The following is a 9,473-nucleotide window of genomic DNA, read 5'->3' on the forward strand; positions in this document are numbered from 1 at the left end:
TGACACAAAATGACTTTCTTGGTCCAAGGTCAGGGCTTTATGGTGCATATGACCAAAAGGTGGGTGGTGTCTTAGATGACATTATTTGACCCTTTTGGCAATAGAAAAAGAGCTAACAAAACCTGATGTGAATGAATATTCCAAAGAGGTTTAAAATTTCCCGTTTTTTGTCTAAAACCTTTATTAAAAGGATTTCTTTATTAAGGTCAGATACATCACAATATTCAGGGCTCTTTCAAGTTATTTATGATTCGCAGATATAAAAATCGTAATTCCTTATCCTTATCAAGGCTACCACGAACAAAATAAGATCAAGTACCATAAAGAAACAGGGGAAAAGAAACTTCTTTATATAAAAGTGGACTTTATTTTTTCGTTTATTTCTCTATTTACAAATCATCATTTACAAAACCATAGGAAACATAACGGGATTGTTTACATAATTGTGATGCTGAAGGACTCTGCAGCATTCTGTTGGCAAAATTGATTTTAGTCACGAATTATTCAAGATGAGCTAACAGTAATCAGAACCTATATACATCAATAACTTTTCTTTGTACTAAGATAACCCTTTGTATAATTGTTTCAGGAGTTTACATGTGATACATTACAGCAATAGAGAGAGAGAGAGAGAGAGAGAGAGAGAGAGAGAGAGAGAGAGAGAGAGAGAGAGAGAGAGAGAGAGAGAGAGAGAGAGATAAAATAATTAGTAATAGGAAGAAATTATTCCCAAACAAAACGGGGTACACACACCATAGCCTAAGTGTTTCTTAAATATTAGCCAAAACCTGGGAGCCTGATGCAACAGGTGCTGCTATAAAAGCAAGACCCGTCTTGCAATGGTTACAAAGGGTAAGGAAAAGCGAGTTCCATATTTCTGCAAATATTTCAGGGATACGGTGAATCTTTAGATTCATTCCGATGCGAAAGTTTTAACATTTTCAGCACCAAGGTTTGCTTAAATGGATTGTCCTGTTCTAAATTTTTCTCATGAAAATTTTATCATACAAACATCCATATAAATGTGATTTTATTGCGAACGTTCCATAGATATCTTTTAAAGAAAAAAGTTTCAGAGACAAAACCAACTTAAAATGGACGCAGATTCGAAACGTTAAAGAATAATAAAGTAACTTTTCACAACATTTTAACAGATTAAAGAACTGATTGTTTTGCTCTATTTTACTTTACATTTCCCAGTTTTTAAGTGAAGCACAATACCAATACCAGCACTGGTAAGTTGCAACTTCCTACATTGTTTTGCGACCAAGGTTTTATAGTATCGTATGAAAAAAATGACAGAATTGTGAAATTGCCTTAACAAGCAATATGAGGTATGAAATGTCTGAAAAGAGGAAACTATAAAAAAAGGAAAACTTTATTTACATGAGAAATTATTTCTTAACTTACTTGTGCGCGATAACAGAGGCCAAATAGTCTTCAGAAAATAGATCATGAAGAACAAAACCGATATTAACTGCAATACTTAGCTTTCTTTTTGTTACAACATGTCATTACAACCACTTGTACTATGCATTGTTCGTCTCTTCCCTCAAAGTCAAAGTTCACAAATAATCTTGAAAGGGTCATCGGAAGTTATTTAACAATAAGACCTCTTTTATTAATGATGTCAATAATGGGATATGCAACTTCGTGACATCTTTCTAATTTATAGAGGAGACTTAGTCACAAGAAGAAATATCTATGAGAAAATTAAGTAAATTTGACCATAAATTTTCACTGGAAGTGTCATCTGCTGCACTTTCACATACTGTATATGTCGCCATTCATTTTCATTGTCAAATAGAAAAAGGAAAAGCTCTTAGTAATCCCTGTATACCACTTCACTTTTCACTACAAACTTTTTTTCTCTAGATCAGTTCGTGTGGCATATAGAAAATTTTCTATTTAGGTAGAATCAAACTGGTTGAAGAACTGCAACGACTTTCTTAATTTTGCAATGAACTTCCTTGCTATCAAACCAATATTCCTCTTAATGTGTTATTCACATTTTTACTCTGATTCACTTTTGTCAAAGGATTTTGGTAGGTAAAGAGTTTTTTGCCTTTGACAAAAAGCAATTCAGTAAATGTCTCGGATTAGTGAGAAATTTTCAGTCACTGAAAGGCCAGTACGGTCACTCACAAAATACTGAAGCACCACGACAAGGAAAGATTTTTTTTATGGTAACCAATTCAACATTAAGTAAAATTCATAAAATAAAATTATTTCCAGGATGAGATATTATGCAAATAAGTAAAACCTCTTGAATCGACCAAAAACAAATTTCCACTGAGATTTCATCCTTATTAAATTTTAAACGAGTCTTAAATATGTGGTTTTTCAAACCTTTTATTTTTTATTTTTTTTTCAATACTACACATCGTTTAAGTCCACTGAAATAGTGTGAATTTACCCTTCACTATTCAATGCATTCACGAAGGAGCATTTTTTTTTAATCACTTCCTTTTCAGTAGCACCTGCCATATTTTTTTTCTTCTTTAAAATCGACACTGAACAGCAAAAACAACTTCAACCATTAAATTCCTTGCAATATTCAGAAATTATTACCAACCATTCGCACAACCGATCTAACTTTGCAAACGCAAATCAGTACGACGAGAGTTACCGAGAAACAAACGTTTATTCCTGAAGGTCTCGGAACGTTCTTGACAACCATTTATAAACTTGTCACCTCACTTCCTGCCGATCGATCTCATTTCCCTCGGGGCCCTGAGCTGAATGAAAGCGAGAATCTCAAAGTTGGGAATTTTTGGAGCCGCCTCCTGGAAAGAAAAGAAGGTCAAGACATTAGAATTTATGGACCGTGTCAATAGGCAGTTTATTTTGCTCAACTTACAGACTTACCCGCATGAAAAATCTATTAATACATATATAAAAGTGTATACTGTATATATATATATATATATATATATATATATATATATATATGTGTGTGTGTGTGTGTGTGTGTGTGTGTGTATGTATGTATGTATGTATGTATGTGTGTATGTATGTATGTATGTATGTATGTGTTAGTCTTCATAACAGTATCAGGTACTGTATAGCCACCACTAGAATCACGACTACAGAGTCTATCAACAAGTCAATTAATTAATCAGACGCAAAATAACTCCGTGATGGAGATGATGAATGCGGTAGAACCATGAAGCAATTAAAAACCAGTTTCCTTGTAGGAAGATACATAGGGCTGTCAGTAGGCCTAAGGGGGCACTAGAGCGGATAAATGACTTGTGTATGTTGTTAGAGGCCGTACGGAGAATAGGTCTATGTAAACAAAGTTGCCTAAACGAGATTCAGGGAAGTGCTGATGACGACGTCGCTCATTAGGGCTCGAAGGGTTAGGCTTATTTGACTTGACTTTGAGCCTCGAGAGAAAATGGTTACTTTGGGTGTCATCTTATTACTGGGGCTATAAATGCACGCTAGAAAAGTGTCATTGTATGATAATAGTAGCTTTTTGTGTAAATTAAAATGAATCGTACTAATATGACTGTTTGATAATAAATAGTTTTTTGTATTTTCGATATTTTTGGTCATATTACAAGCTTCGTATTTATCAAATTTCACTTTCTTTGTGTGCCATCGTTTTATTGGTGCTATAAATTCACGCCAGAAAAGTGTTGTTGTATAATAATAGTAGCTTTTTGTGTAAATTAAAAAAAAAAATCTTGTACTAATGTGGCTGTTTGTGAATAAATGTTTTTTTTTTTTTTTTTGTGTACTTTCGATATTTCTGGTCACATTACAAGCTTCGCATTTATCAAATTTCACATTTTCAAAATTGTTTATGTATAAAGTATTCTCGTTTATAGGAACGATTTATACATCAGAAAAAATTGATAAATTTTCATGGCTACTTACTCTAGTGAAATATAATTATATTGTAAAGCCTAAATCAGATGTGTTTGCTATAGCAGAAATGTAGAGAAATATTTGAACAAGAAATACATGAGTGAATTTCAGAAGATGAAGTTCATTATTAACAAAGTATAGCATTTTATTTCATCCATGTAGGTAATGTGGCGTGAAAATCAATATTTTATGATTTACTGTAAGGACTTATGCTTAACAATTAAGGTGATGTATAATTAGATAAAATACGCGAACAATAACTTAAGTAGTCGGCATTCCATTTTAAGTGAATATAGAGATAGGGAAAAGGAAAAAACACCAAAGCTGGTTTAGCTGTTCGTTAGAGAATAGGTGCGGTTAACCAAGGAGAGATAGAAACGATAAGACATCTCACCCGTGGGAAACAAATAAAGTCCAAGCAAAGCAAATTGTCTTATGAGCGATGTAGTCAACACCTCAAAATAGACTTTGATTCGTCTTTTAACATACATGTAAATAACAACAATTATCAGTTTGAATTTTCCTAAATATCATTATCGTATAGTAAAATAATCTTAATATGATTAAATTTTTAATATTTATTTTCTAACACATTCTGACAGAACTTATCACACCTATAATATTTCGAAGTATAGCAAAATAATCCTAATATGACTAAATCTTTAATAGATATTTTCTAACAAGCAAAATAATCCTAATATGACTAAATCTTTATTAAATGTTTTCTAACACATTCTGACAGTACTTATACCTATACTATTTCGAAATTTTCCATAACTCCTAGCGATTTACCTACGGCCTACGCCATTTAATATCGCTCGTGAAATCACTGATCACAATCTTGGTCCCCAAAATTCCGTGGGAAACAAATAAAGTCCAAGCAAAGCAAATTGTCTTATGAGCGATGTAGTCAACACCTCAAAATAGACTTTGATTCGTCTTTTAACATACATGTAAATAACAACAATTATCAGTTTGAATTTTCCTAAATATCATTATCGTATAGTAAAATAATCTTAATATGATTAAATTTTTAATATTTATTTTCTAACACATTCTGACAGAACTTATCACACCTATAATATTTCGAAGTATAGCAAAATAATCCTAATATGACTAAATCTTTAATAGATATTTTCTAACAAGCAAAATAATCCTAATATGACTAAATCTTTATTAAATGTTTTCTAACACATTCTGACAGTACTTATACCTATACTATTTCGAAATTTTCCATAACTCCTAGCGATTTACCTACGGCCTACGCCATTTAATATCGCTCGTGAAATCACTGATCACAATCTTGGTCCCCAAAATTCCGCCCTTCCCCAAGAAAGTGCTTTTAATCTAGGAGGAATTTCCAAACGAAAACCTTTGTCCTTCTACGGAGTACATGTCGAATTTGAACTGATAAGATTTATGTGGGTCATGAACCTGATCAAGGTAACCCACCAGGCCAATCGCCCTCAACACTGTAGCTACAAGAAGAAATGTGGAAATTGTTGCGTTGCTGTCAGTTAAATATTATAAAATGAATCAAACATCGCAAATAAATGTTTATTAATATGCTAATGTTAATATTAATCGCAATAGCAGATTATTTTTATTTATGATAAAGGTCAGTAGACGACTTCATTTCGTGGTCACAAGTAAAAATGTAAGTACCACATAAGTACTTACCATTGAGACAAGAATAAAATTAACGATCAAATAACTGAAGCCAGAGGAGCTACTTGGCTAATTTAAGTATTCCCATTGGAAACCGCAGAGTTCACTATATTATAGAAGACTATGACCTAGTTCAACTTTTTTATATAACCTGACTGCATTATTCTAATATACACTCATTTTGCCCCATTCTTTCTCAAGGATACTTTTATATATCTATTCTCTAGTTCATCATGACAAAAACATTCCAGGGCGTCTTACGAAGATCAAAATGCGTAAATAACTCGGTAGGAATAATCGAGTAGGTAGAATTATTATTATTATTATTATTGTTATTATTATTATTATTATTATTATTATGAAGAAGAAGAAGAAGAAGAAGAAGAAGAATAAGAAAAAGGAAAAGAGCAAAATATGCAAAAATTCTAACAAATCCGTCAGAACTCAGAGGCTACACTAAACACCAACATTAACAATAACAGCAACGTCGTATTCCCCCCTATAAACAGTTTATCTCGCTGACAAGTACCGAGTGGGTACCCAACACAAGTCTCAGAATGTGACCGTAGTGTTTGTTTTCCATTGCTATCGCATTCATCTGACGTTTGAAAGATTTGTTATTTGTATTGAGTGCTTTTGTTTTTCATCAATTTCTACAAATACAATTTCTAATAAAAAAAAATAGTTATGAATTTTGTGTAGATTTTAATTATATTTTCCTTCAAAATTTTTTAAAGATAATATGCCCCTTTTTGCCTTTTAAATTCGTGGGATTAGCTGGATTTAAACAGTGATTATATACAGTATATATATATATATATATATATATAATATATATATATATATATATATATATAGATATATATATATATATATATATATATATATATATATATATTCTCACTGCTTTTCTGTACCTAAAAGAATTCTTGAAAAGTCATTAATCCTCTGGTTCTGCTGAACAAAAAACTCGAATTTAATGTCGATTATAATGACAATTCTTTAACATCACGTACCTGTAAAAACACGAGATCAAATCCAGAACTAATAGCCACTCTCTCTCTCTCTCTCTCTCTCTCTCTCTCTCTCTCTCTCTCTCTCTCTCTCTCTCTCTCTCTCTCTCTCTGCCGGTCTAGATTTTACCTTTTTCTTTTTACCTGCATTTTGTTAATTGACACGTCTTGCCTTCCAGGTAAACTGGGAAGTAGGTGATAAGGTTGGGTAGGGGACAAAGACGGAGGAAATTGGAGAAGGTCGATGAATGTAGGGGAGGACAAGGAGGTTTAATCCTTATTAAACGTCTTTGGTAGGGGAGAGGCTTGTGAGATGGGAGGTAGGGGAATTTCAAAAGAAAGGGAGACCGAGAGAAGGCATACGGAAGGTCATTGATGAAGTAATTTGAGTTTGGACTGTAGGCTATTATAACTAAATGACGAGGGAGGGGAAGTTTGTTGTTCTCATCATGTTTGTTCCACAACTGTTATTCAGGTTGGCTTTCATTTTCTAGGCTCTAATGCTGAAGAACTAATGACAATCAAGCCTTGCGTTATAACATACATAAGTGTTTGTATTTCTTATTAAGTGGTAAAACTACGTACAAAAAAACTACAATATTAACAGCCTTATATCCCCAACAGTCATGCCCCAATCATTCTCTGAACATTATTCGTCTCTGTTCCTCTTTTGTCATCCATGATAAAAAATATTCGAAAACTTCCTTTCATCGATCCAAAACTGTATTCACACTCTGTACTAGCCTCCTGGCTAGTGTGGGGGTAACGTGTTCACTTAGGATTCGCATGGAAGCAGATCGATCCCCGCTCAGGACCGTGAGTTTAAGCTGTTTACTGGGGAGGCCACTGCTGTGGTTGGACACCACAGTGGGGTTTGGGCTTGCCCGCCTGAGCATCTATTCTGATGAAACTGAAACTGAAATCAGACACCTTTAACTTTTACCTTATCTTATTCCGAGATTAATTTCTGGTATTAAGGGCTTTCTGTACATTTACACCCTGCAGAATAACATGCTTCCCTAAACAATTCTTAACGCCAGAGCCTTCCTGTCCCATTAAAAGGCACTTAATGTATTATATTATATATCTGCCTTCAATTGAGTTATATGTGAAAAAAAAATCCAGTTTTTAATTTTGAAAGTCTCAGACTGGCATGTTTTGACCAAACGTTTAGATATTCCTTTGCATTGATAAACACTGTAATGAAGCACCCCGCCTCAATTAGCGTCATCTAATTCAGCTGTAATTATGAGTTTCCAGATACTCTCTTCCGATGAGATACCTCTCTATTTAAAATGTAACTGCATAGCGCCACTTTAAGAACTTTTTAATTACCAGCATCTTTTCATACAGACTTGCATGCTTTGCTGGTGGTACAATATTGTAAAAATCATGAACGTTTATTCGCCTCCAGAATTAACTTGGTTGCTTTTACAATGGTAAATCAAAAGTAATTTTTACGTTCTTTCCTGTTATTCTTGGCTATTATTTGTTATTGTTGTTAGCTTATAACCAAAACTCACAGATAATCACATCGTACAATATATGTGATTTCATATTTCAGTAAACGCAATGAAATGATAGAATTGCCTTTAAGCAGTTTTTTACGTGCAACTCCATATCGTTAGATTTTCAAAGGTATAAATGCTATCTTATCATATAGCCAACTGTAAGGTGTTGTCAGCATATTAATGCAATACAAAAATACAAAAAGGTGAGAAAAGATATAATTAGTTTCGATTACTATAAAGCCATTCCACTAAAAACGACATTCTACGTGGATTAAACAGTGTTGTATAAAGTTAAAAAGTAACTTCGTTCTCTTTTCACACGCATATCTGAATCGGTAAATCATTTATTGTGACAAAGTAAATGACACTGCTAGGATACCATGACGAAGTACATAGTGATTGGTCGGGTCAACACCTAATTTTTATCTCTACTTCCCGTCGGCTTCGAAGTACTCGTATAAGGTCAACAATCCGATAGCATGCTTTGCCCTAAGGGAAAATAATCACCCGCCGCCAAAGAATCTCCAGTTCTTAGTGGAAATCAATGGCCGCCTAATGGATAACGTTGCTGCTCGAAAAGTTTATGCTAGCGTTCATAGTGGACCGTTCGTGTGAGCTACGTTAGTCGTTGTAGAGAAAGGCCTGGTCGCTATATGATCGGTCTCTAGGACATTGTCCTGTCCCTAGCATCTACCACTCAAGAATGACATTTAATATAATCTCTTCCAGAACTTAGCGTTATTGAAATGCTGTAATTTAGCAATTTCTTATAGCATCAATCTGCTTCAAACAGAACTTCAAAAAAAAAAAAAAAAAAAAAAAATCTTCAAGCACAGGTCCGTTTCTGGTAGGCATTAACCTAACTACATTTATCTCTCGAAATCGTACCCGAATATCGTAAAATGATTTAAACCAAAGTTTTCATATGTAGGGTGGTAGTGCCGTCAATGCACCTCAAGCGTTGTGCTTTAGGCATTACTTGAAGGTCTTTGCAGTATCCTTTCGACCCAAAGCTACTCTCACTTCTTAACCTTTTACTATAGCTATCTCTTTTCTTCCTTCGAGCTGTCTAGCCTTTTAAGTTGTTCTTCATATTGCAACTGCTATGTTTTCCCTTTTTGCATAGGGGCACTGAATGGCCTTTCAGGCCTCAGAGTTGGGTCATCTGGCCCAAATTCATAAATCTAGTCCAAGATCTTCAGATAAATATTCGGGAAACACGTAACATTACTATATTTGTTTTGAACATCGACGGTGTTTTTTATATTATTAAAGAAACGTAAACTTAACCATTATTAATATTGCTATTATTATTGCTGTTATTTGAGTAATTCTAGTAATAATATTTATAATTCGAATTATCAGACCTATGAGTTTTAAAATGAAAGACTCTATCGCTTAATGA

The 9,473-nt window shown here is 33.7% G+C and overlaps 1 protein-coding gene across 2 annotated transcripts in view; it reads right to left on the reverse strand.

Moving 5' to 3' along the window:
* Positions 1-620: 620 nt before the first annotated feature.
* Positions 621-9,473, reverse strand: part of LOC137642695 (growth arrest-specific protein 1-like) — a 91,906-nt gene continuing 83,053 nt past the window's right edge. For both annotated transcript variants that reach the window (XM_068375481.1, XM_068375482.1), the window contains exon 5: positions 621-2,786. The gene's annotated coding sequence lies outside the window, so the exon portion shown is untranslated. The remainder of the gene's footprint in view (positions 2,787-9,473) is intronic.

The sequence above is a fragment of the Palaemon carinicauda genome, chromosome 6 (genome assembly GCF_036898095.1).
Source record: "Palaemon carinicauda isolate YSFRI2023 chromosome 6, ASM3689809v2, whole genome shotgun sequence".
Lineage (NCBI taxonomy): Eukaryota > Metazoa > Arthropoda > Malacostraca > Decapoda > Palaemonidae > Palaemon > Palaemon carinicauda.